The 11,113-nt window shown below is 47.8% G+C and overlaps 1 long non-coding RNA gene across 1 annotated transcript in view; it reads right to left on the bottom strand.

Annotated features, from left to right (window-relative positions):
• Positions 1-1,807: 1,807 nt before the first annotated feature.
• The window catches only part of LOC117152468, a 25,338-nt gene continuing 16,032 nt past the window's right edge, over positions 1,808-11,113 (bottom strand). The window contains exon 3 of the long non-coding RNA XR_004462860.1: positions 1,808-1,819. This is a non-coding gene — a long non-coding RNA (uncharacterized LOC117152468). The remainder of the gene's footprint in view (positions 1,820-11,113) is intronic.

The raw sequence follows: 11,113 nt of genomic DNA, 5'->3' as shown, positions 1-11,113 counted from the left end.
GGCGAGGAGGGAAAGGGGTGGCCGGATCTGTATCTCGTTTCGGCGGGTGGCGCGTTATCGACGAGCCGGGCGCATTATATTTTTGCAATTTTATCAAAAAAGAGGAGTGCGCGAGCGTCGAAATAAATGTGCGAGCCATCCGCCGTCGAGCGTGATCAGCATTATCGAATTAACGCGGATGGTCTACGGAACGAAATTTTCGATGGTACCGCGGCGCGTTTGCATTAGCGCGTCCGCTCCAGGGAATATTGCGTTCCGATTGGACGTGCACGCGGAAATCGTGAATGATAAATATTAATTATTTTTGTTTGCCTCCCGCCGCGCGTACCAGCATTAATAACACTTCGATCTGCCCCCGCCCCATCCGCCCACTCGAACAAAACTATAACGTTGCCAGCAAACGAATTGGTTAGCACGGTACCTGTCCATTCGACCTCGCAAAAACGTTAAAATAACAGAGATCTCGCGCGCAACCATCCCCGTCCCCGAGCTGCCGCGGCTCGCCTCATCTCTTGCCCCATAACCCCGCCTTCTCTCATCCCCCTCTAGGCTACATCCGCCACCCCCGGGGACTACGTAACGGTGCTACAATGATCATCGCGCGAATACGTAATTTTCGCAAACAAAGTAGCCGCGCAAATAATAAAACGCCCCTGTTTACCTTGACCGATGCGTTTCTCCGTGCACTCTGTGTATCGCGCTGAGAATTTAATTGCAACACCGGTCGGCTTAAAATAGCATCAGGTTCCGGGTAAAATTCTGTTTTCCAACCAAGATCCTATTAAGTTCTATCCTTTGGCGTTTTTAAGTCTCTGGAGATCGAATCTCGATTTCTGCTACGTTTCGCGTCCGTTCCGTCTCATTTCAGCACGCTACGATACTCACGTGAGAAACCACGAGAACGCTTCGAGAGAGGATCGAAAGCACGGTCGTTGATCGCCTTTACGCACACGACCAGAGGTAATTAATGTCCGGACCGTTCTTGGACGAAAGGATCGGTCCAAAGTGGCAACTCGGTCGGCGTTATAAGCGCGGAAACGCGGAACGTCGACCACCGTGCGACACATGGGAAATTCCAGGATCCCCTTTCATCCTGGGACGTTACTCGCGGATGCATAGAACTTCCCTTTGCTATGTCTATTGAAAAATTCCATGCATCCGTGACTTGCTGCGACACAGGTTAGTTGCTAGGCACGCGTAACACTCGTTCGGATTTCCCGCGCGGGAGTTCCGGCTTATATTTTATTCGTCGAGGTAAAGTTGAATTATTTCTTCACCATAGACGGAATTCGCTTAGCCAGCGTTGTATTCTTATCGTTCGAGGGGCGGAGATATGACTACAAAAATTTAACGTCTATAAATAGAATTGAATAAGATTACTCAGCTGATCAAATTTTCAATATCTTAAGGTCTAATTTTAAGCTTTACACGGAATAATCAAGCTCGTTGTACCACTTATATCGCATTATTATATTACGCGCTACTGTCTTTGATACAACGATGAAAGAGTGAGAAAATCTAGCGCACTTTAAGCCCAATGAGGAAAAATATCGAAGACGAGAATGTTTGCGCGTCGCAATCGTGACTTAACGGGGTGGTTCGCGAGCTAGTTAGGGCGTGGACTTCGTCGAGTTCGATTCGTGAATTCGCTTACGAGACAGTGACGATTATTTCAGATTAACGTATTTATTTCTGCTGGCTATTGATTGCTTCTAATAAGATCGATAGACTGTAGACGACAGACTATAGACTGACAAGCCTCTGCGTAAAGGCACATTTTCACGCGACGATAAAAATCACAGCTTTCGTTGTCGTGACACTGTAAGACGAAGCTACGGCAACGCGACTTTAGTTTTTACGACGACAAAAGTCGTGACATGTAGCGTAAAAGTGACGATTTACAGCCACGTGAAAACGTACCTTCAGATTTGGATTTTCCAAGACCGGTGAAAAATCGAGGGATAGGGCTAACACTTGAATTGCAGAATTTTCAAGTTTGCGAAGAGGTGGCGGGAAAAAACTAGACTATAGAGATAATTAAAAGTTAATTACAGAAAAATTGGGGGAATGGAAGCTAACCGCTGCTGTCTACCGCTCTTTCTCAGGTAGCGATTAACCCGAGTTGACGCGCGCGACGTCCGCGTGTCCAGCTAACAACTCGCGCGTAATAAAGTCATAAAGAACGTAGATCTTGGAAACGTATTAATTTCTAAAAATATATTTCCTACAACTTTTTAGTCATTCGGGCCGCAGCTGTGGAAGGCAGCGGTTGGCCATTTGACATTTCTCGAAGCAATGTAGCAAATCCGTCGGATTTATAATTCTATTACTGCGTGGCAATAGAGAAGATGACTGGAACAACATTACGTAAAGGAACATCGCCGTCGCTTACAATCTATCAAATAATCTATTTTCAAATATATCGAACACAGATTGTTCTAAACTAGCTTCTAATCAAATTCAACAGATCGTAAGGCAAATTTATCTTGTCCATGATATCCCGCTGACTCGAATATCTTTACTCAACATCAATGAATTGAAAGATACTCTCGCTGAACGCGTACCACGGCATAGACGCGGAGAAAGTTTGCGGCGGTCGATAGGGTACGTTGCCGGTCGTAAGAATGTTCAACGAAGCGAAGAATAGTCGGTGAGTCCCGACAACGGCTTAACGTTTCGGGTATGGCCGAAAACTGCGTAAAGGAAGTTCACATGGGTAAGCTCGCACGTTGCTAGACCGAGTACACACCTAATTATAACTATCTTACATCTACCGCATCGTATTATTAAGCCGAAATATATCCGTCGGTTTGTTTGCACGGCGCGTAGGCCGCGCGATACGCGTTACGGCCACGTTTAACAAACGTTTCTGACGAAATTTGCAAGGATGCGCATAATAATCGTCCATTATGCAGTCACTTACGTCCGGGAAGAGGGGTTCCCACGCACTGTCCAATCACATAATCGCGGTCAGCCGCGGCCGATCGATCGAAATCGACTTCGGAATAGTCATCCTGCGGAAAATGTTTTTCGTCCGATTTCACCGCTGATCGGTGGTGAAGAAATAAAGCAAAAAAGCCGGGGAAAAAAGCTGAAAAGCGAGAGGTGAAAAAAAAGGAAGATGATCTCGCGTGGCGTGAAAATAAAAACACGACCGCGAAAAACTCGATTGGATTAAAAAGCGTCTGGCGTGAAACAAATTTAAAACGTTTAACCGTGAACATCGATTTTTATACGCGATATAGAAGGCAGATTTTCATCGTCCGTGAATTTAACAAGCTGTGTACACGATTTGGCGGGTTAACTTATGCCGTGATGTGGTGCTCGTTTTTCCATCGGTGTTTTTATCCTATTTTTCATTCTTGCTATTCCATCTCTCATTTTCTCTCTCTGTCTCTCTCTCTTTCTCTGTGTTTCTCCCTCTTTGACGCTGTCCCTGTCTCGTTCCCTCATTTTTTCGCTCGTTCGTTCAAAGAAAAAGGAAAGAGCAGATACGATGGAGAAAAATGATTCACGAAATTCGCGAGGAAACGGATTCGCGTCGTATGCCGTTAAAAACCGTTCGATAATGCAAGTGCTCGATCGCAAAGGAAGCACACGACGAAATATCAATTTTCGTAAACATTCCGTTGCGTCGAATGTTGCAACATTCCACGTAACCTTATTTATAGGAAACTGGTTGGCGTTTTCGCGACAGGCGGTAAATTCGTCGACTTGCCGCGGGAATCGATGGTAGAGAACGAAAAAAGAGAAGAAACACAGGCAAATCCGAGATGCGCAGCTTTTCGGTGAAAGTCGAGATATCAGTGAATCTCCCAATAAATTCACGAACCTGTTCCGTTCGCGTAAAGTTTGGCCGGGAACGAACGTCTACGCCGATCGTTGCATGGAAACGGGAGTTAGGCATCGTCGCAAATTTACAACGATCAGCGCGGTTATGTGCGTAATTTATGCAACGGTGTCGCGAAATCTGCAAACAAGTCTAAAAATCGCGCGCGCCTCTATGGGCCCCGTTTCAGCGATTTCATAACCAGTCTTGCATCACCCGGCTTCGGGCCGAACGTTCATGCTTATCCGATGAATGTTTGCCAGATTGTGTTGCTCCACTACCCGCTTTGTAGTGCACGAGGTCGTGTTTAATGTCGCGCGCCGGCTGCATTCAGCCAATCACGCGCAATATGCACGATACGTACTTGTAGAAACTTGCGCCGCTACCTCAAGGTGCACGCGGTTACAGGACTTTTTGCACCTTCGTGAATAAAGTCCGAGTCAGGCCATCACCTGGCCGACGAACCGGCTAAAGTTGCCCCTCGATCGAACCACAGTGATCTTCTAATTACAAAAACAGCATCAACGATACCGAGACAGGGACTGCTCGATTTTGTTCCTTTTCCTTAAAATTTGATCTTTTCCACCTTGGCGAATAAAGCTCGAAACAGCTGAAGTTGGCTGTGAACCAAATGGCTACCTCGATCTCCTAATTGCGAAAGCAATATCCACGATACTCGAACGCGTATCGCCATTTCCTTAAAATTTGACTTTCTCCACTTTCGTAAATAAAATCACAATTCGACAATTGTCGTTTGGCCGACGAAATCAGCTGAAATCGAACTTTGATCGAGCCATCGTTATTTCCTAATTACAAAACCGTAGCGACCACGATGCTAAATGACGATACCGAAGCGAAGGCTTTGCGATCTTGACGATGCCGCGCGATTGTGTTCTGTCGATTTTGTAGAAAGTCGAAAGATTATCTAACTCGAAACTACCCCAGCTTATTACAATTGTTGCTATTATAATGGACGCTTACGTTGATCGGATATCCGGCGCTCGTTACGACCGTAACGTTTCATTTATTAACTCGAACGTATGCGGTTAAGCGACGGGGCTCGTCTATAGAGTGCACAAAAATTCGCTCGAATCACGAACGCAGGGGGAAGGCGTTTCCGGTTCTTCATTATGCGTTAGAATGCACACGCATATAATTGGGAGCCGCATCGTGAATTAGGGTCCCGGTATCCTCGTTCTCTCCTTCTCTTTTCTTTTTCTCTTCGTCTCTTTTTTTTGCAGCGAGCGAAATTGCTAGGACGCCAGCAGAGCTTCCTGCTTCGGCGCGTCAAAAGTTTGACTCGTTGATATATATTTTTACCGCCTGTCACAGCTTTTCGACTCGATACCGCAAACCGCGTACGAAAAAATAAGGTACAACACCAAAACGATTAAAAAACGATGTACCGTAAATTTTGGTGGTAGAATATTTCCAAGAGTTAAATAGATGATCTTGTGAGATAATCGGGCGAGATTTTTTGCACGGTTCCATGAATTTCGAACGAGCTTCGCGGAACCCAGCTGCAAGGTACGCGCGTCTACGTACGGCAGGATCGTCGCGCAGGTTTCGAATTTTGGGAACATGTAAGCGTCATCTACGTGTAAACGTAGATTAAGTGAAGCGTAAGTAGCCGCGTATGTTAAGACGTAACAGTTACGATCTACTGGAAATCCAATGCCGGTTCTAGACGTTACTTGTGCCGGCTGCGCGCGGATAGTTCAGTCGCTTAAGCGATATTCAAGGTGCAAACGAAACTAAAAACGAAATAGAAGAATAATTGTATTATTGCTCGATCGGTGAAATCTACGTCCTCGAAACGAGGCAAGAACGGAGAGGAAAGAAAGAGAGGATGGAAAAAGGGGGGCAAGGATTTATTTTTAATATCGATACACAGAGCGTGATGTTCGGTGAGAAGGGCTCGTCCCAAATACGTAGCTGAAGTTCAACGACCGGCGTCTTCACTGAATGGCCAAGGGTCAGGAAGCAAGAAGTTGCTGGATGAAGCAGCGAGAGAGCTCGATGGTTGGTAACGAGTGCGCGGCGCAAGGAAACAGGCGGATTGAGGCGAAGTGACAGTGACAGTGACAGTGATGCATCGTTCGGCCGAACTCGATTGCCAAATCTGATGAGCTGGTAATAAACCTTTTAAAACGGCGACAAGAGGTCCAGTTCCAGTTCCTCGAACGCCTATTTCTTCATTGAACGTTTCCCATTCTCTCGACTGCTGCGACGACGTTGCAACCGCTGCAAACGCCGGTATGTAGTTTATGCACGCGCACGATCACATACAAATAACTTATATCGCGCTGGTACGGTTGTATGGTATTCCTTTGTAACGCCTTACTCAAGGAGCTAGCGAAATCGCCAACTGTCAGCGTAATTGAAGCTCTAGGAAAGGCGCGCGCGATTGCCTAACAGAGTTCTCTATGTGCATATTTAGACGAGTCGCTGCATTCTAGTCCAGCGGTTCCCAAACTTTAACATTCGTCGCTGTTACGTTCATCGATGGCCAAAGTGATCGACGAAAGTCGACGTGCGACTTTTAAATCGACCGTGTCCAGGTTCATGGATGAATGACAGTCGCGTGCGATCGATCGCGGTAATATTAGACGCGAGGTACACGAGAAATACGAGTAGCCGTGCATTCGAGACTACAAATCGCCCATAATCGACGTTATACGAGGGATCGCGTCGACTTTGATTCACAGCCTTTTGGGAACCATCGTTTTCGTCGAACAGACGCTGTCCTATTCTTGTTTGCGGCGTGCAAACGCATACCGCGAATACGTTAGCAATTTTCGTTGCCCACCGTTTACGACGTGTCGCCATCGCGGTGTTGCGAAAATCCTGTCGGAGCCGGCACGCGTCCGAAGAATTTCGAAAATATTTCGATGGCGCGACGATTGGCGGGCGTCGCGCGAAAAAACACGAAAAACGTTCCATTTCTCGCCGCTTCCAATTCGTTCGCCAATTTTCGCAATCCGCGTCGATTTTACGAGAGAAAATATGTGTAACGATTGAATTAGCATTACTGCTCGTTATTCGTTCCAGTGATCCTCCAAAAATAAATATAAACAATAAGGCAAAAAAAAAAAAAAGAAAAAAGAAAAAAAGGAAGGAAAAGGAAAAACGAGAACAGAAAATAGGAGGAAGCACGTTCAGGAAAAGATCGAATCCGGAAATTAGATTTCCTCGAACTAAATCCGGAATTTAAATGGTGGCATGTTTATTTTAAACGAGGAACACCGTCGATCAGGCCGAAGAGGAATCTCGCAGCACGGACCACGAGGGCCAGCGAGATTTTTAACACGAAAGATTATCTAACACCGGAGTGGCGTGAATATAGCGTAGATTCACGGGTAAGAGGCGAAGCTGGCACGTTGGTCGGTGAAAGAAGCGAGGGGCAAGGTGACGGCAGCAGGACGAGGAAACAGGCAAGGAGAGGGGAAACATGGGTCCCTGGGGCCAGGGTGGCTAGCTTTTGAAGCTGGCCAGAAAAATGGTGGTAGAACGTGGAGTAGAAGAGAGGGGGGATCCGAGGCGAACGGACCCTTTGGAGGAAGATAGAGCAAGAACAAGGGCCAGGGGAACGGGTGTCGAGGAGGCACAGGAGGTGAACGTCCAAGGGGGCAACCTGTTCGGGGTTCATGGCCCTCTGTCGACTAGCAAACTCGCAGGAAGCCATCCTGCCCAATCTGCTAGCAAGGCCCGTGCGAAGGACCGTGTGTTGCCTGAAGGCGCCGCGATCCTAAGCCGATGCGTTCGTCAAGCTAGATGTGTTCGGTGGTTCAAGGACGCAGCAGGATGCAACCACGTCTAGGATGCATCCATTCCCCTCCTTTCGACGCACGATTCTAAAAGAAATAGAAGCAATATCTTGCCCTTTCTTCGGCCTCGGCCGGCTCGATTAACTCGTTCCTCGTATGTTTCTTTCGTTTCATGGGTTCGTTATTTTTTCTCGTTTCGTTTCCCTGAAAGGAGATGCGGCGAGAGGAGGAATCATCGACGAGGGGAAAAGCGAAAAGACGAGAAAGTAAGGAAGATCGTGGATCGGCGCGAGCGTATAAGAGGAACCAGTTTTCAGAGACCATACTCACGCCCCGGTTTCGCGGAGCTACGCGAGTCGAATTCTCTACCTACCTCGTCCCGTTGCATTCGGCAACATTATCCTATTCCGTCATACAACGGCGACCGGCAGATTTATTTGGCGAGGATCGGAGCGATACCGGAGCAACCGCGTTATAATTTATAATTCATTCACGTCGGGACAACGGTAGCTTATGCACGAGAAACGCTCCGAGAAGAAGTTCGTTTCACTCTGGCCGATCGGGTGGGTCAGGTCAAGGATCCCTGCCGAGATCGTACGCGCAGGGATCGACGATTCGTGGAAAGATCCAACCCCGACCAATTTTATGTCACATGTGCGTTGACGGGACGGGCGTACGTTCTTTTCTTTTTTCTTTTTCGTTCTTTTTTTGTTTCTGGCGTACACGTACGATAGAGAGAAAGAGGAAGCACAACCCGCGGAGATTAGAGAATTTGTTAATTCGTCTGGTTCTAGAAAAAAATGACGCATAGATGGATGAACGACCGACGTCTGAATTCGTTCCTGGAAGCAATAAAAAAATATTGCTCGTCTAACCGCAAGGGCACGTTAGGCAACAGAGATCTCGACGAGCGCAAGACGATAATCTTATCTCGTATGCGTGTTAGTCATACCGCAAATATACCGGTACACGGGAAAGCGATAGGTTTAATTCTGCATCGTCGTAACGATAATAGGCGACTTCTAGAAAGACGGATTAATCGGTTAGAAGAGGAGACGGAACGGCGGTGGCGACGATAGCACGAGGATTCGTTCGTCCACCCTGGCGTGTTCAGGTGCAAAATCGTACAAATTGAATTCTGGAATTCTCGCCATCGGAATTGTCATCGTTTTTTTAACCAACGAATTTCGGTCACAGGTAATACGAAACTCGGCGGCAGCCGCTCGAAAACTCGTCGACCAGGGATCCGGCTCGATTTACCTTTCCAGACCGCAAGAAAGTCGATGGCTGCGAAGATTCGTGGGGCGGACGAAAGTCGATAAGCCGGAACGTGGAAGAGAGTCGCGGATTAGAAGTCATCGTACGCGAGTTTCGGGATCGTTTGATCCCGAGAGCCAGCAGGTATCCGACTCCTCGGAGTCTCGATCCGCTCCTGTATTTTCTCGTTTCCTTTCATCCTTCCGTTCACGGGCTCGTACATTAAGCGATTGTTCCGCAACACGATGCTACGTGCTACATAGCCGATACATAGCGACGACGATGCACGAGCGATTTCTGCGAACGTGTACGTGCACGCGCGGCCGAAAACGCTATTTCAGAAATGGTATTTTTAGAAATGGCATACATATCTACCCGATGCAGAGGTAACTTTTTATCGACGACGAGCCGTTTCTTTTCCAGGTCGCAGCCACATGCGCAAACACTGACGAACGCCGCATTCTTTCATTTCTTCTTTTTTTTTTCTTTTTTTCTTTTTCGCGATACGTAGAAAACTACACCGCGCGTTAACACGAGCGAAACGAAAGAAAGGAATCGACGTTGCAAATGCTCTAGAAAAAGAAGCGGTGCCGTAACCACGTGACGATTGTGACGATTGGACAGATTCTTGGTTAACGAGCGTCGTGATGTTTAAGACGATGGTTAATACGACGATTAATACGATGGTTAATACGATGATGTAAGAAAAAAATGAAGACGTTTTTCGCGACCGGGTGTACGGGTAACGTTCGACCTCGAGTCGAAGTGAACGCATGCATCTTGCCCGCCAATTAGATTCGTAAATACGTGTTCGTAGCAGTGCACACGCTGTGATCGAAGAAGACGGTCAATTAAGGGCGGACGAACGGGAGTTCGCTAATGACCCGCAAGATATTAATTGGCTCTGGGCCTCGGCTGGACGCGGCTTCGAAGGCGGATCGGCCCATAAACGAAATTCGAGATAGTCGTGGTCTCGCGTGGAGCACCTGCCGACGATCCTGTCGACGCTCGAGGGGACAAAGAGACCACAACATTGGAGAACGTCTTCGTTCGAAGTTACACGAACTGCTACGTGGATCTAGGAACCGACTAGAAAAGAAAACCGCAAAATCGTCGCTTCGACAGCTGCAGCTTATGATCGACTCGATCCAGACAGGATCGTTGCATTAGCGTTTTAAAAGTAAAGTAGCTGTCTTGGTTGACCTCGCTGTATCCGCAAAGAAGCTTGTAATTGAGGTCGACGCTGATCGGGTTTAGTACGGTTTTCTGGGAAACGATCGGTCGCGCGACGATGCCGCGCATCCTCGTTCAGATAACCGCTGCCCGCCTAAATTCGAGCGAAGCCACGACGAAGTTTGGTCGCGCGACAAAATATCTCGATCGCGATTCGGTCTCACGACGAAAACGATTAGAACGAGAGCGTCGATCGCGTCGTTGATTCGATCGAAGGACGCGAATCTTCATGCACGTGTTATCGCTTCGAGGCGAAAGCGTTTATGGGACCGGGCGAAAGTAAACATCTTGCAGCTTATTGATACAGATGCATCGGAATTACAAGGCTGGCAGATACCCTATGGATTAAACGAGGCTGGTTACAAAACACAGAGTTAACGCGATTGGAGGATGCATTTGTAAAAACGACCGCGTCTGCCGGTTCGATGAGGCGCTAAAGCGACGCGCGTCGATAGAAATCACGGACGACAAAAAGAATCTCGATCGGATATCCTTGGATGACTGGGCCGATGGATTTACGTTCTTCGACGGAAGTGGAGAGATGGGAGGAAACTGGTGGCCAGGATCGGTCCGTAAAGAGACGTCGACTGGACGAGTAACTGCGAGGAGCCGTGGGTCGTACAGCTCGGCGGAAAAATCGGCAGGACTATTTGATGTCCAGCAATCCGTACGTAAATTCGGCTATGTACGGCTAAATGCCGCGATAGGGTTCGAAGTAGAGGACGAGGGGAAAGGAGGGGTGCGAGTGAGAGAGGGAAAAGGATAGACGGAGCTTAAGAGAGAGCGAGATCGCGCGGCGCGAGCGGTAAGGACGAAGAGAGACGGATGATCGATGCGAGAGAGAAGGAAGCGGCAAGAAGGGTGTGCAGAGAATAGTAGGGGGAGGAAGGGGAAAGGGAGGATGAGGAAGAAACGAAACAGAGAGAGGGTTAGGAAGGGTGCAGGCAGTGGCGAGTAGAACGGGAAAAGCGCGCGAAAAGCAGTCGGGAGAAAAAGACGGAGAAACGGACACGGATAGAGAGACGCG

This window comes from Bombus impatiens, unplaced genomic scaffold (assembly GCF_000188095.3).
Source record: "Bombus impatiens unplaced genomic scaffold, BIMP_2.2 scf_2222, whole genome shotgun sequence".
Classification (NCBI taxonomy): Eukaryota; Metazoa; Arthropoda; class Insecta; order Hymenoptera; family Apidae; genus Bombus; species Bombus impatiens.
The sequence above is the reverse complement of the archived record's forward strand: the minus strand, read 5'-3'. Positions and strand labels throughout refer to the sequence as shown.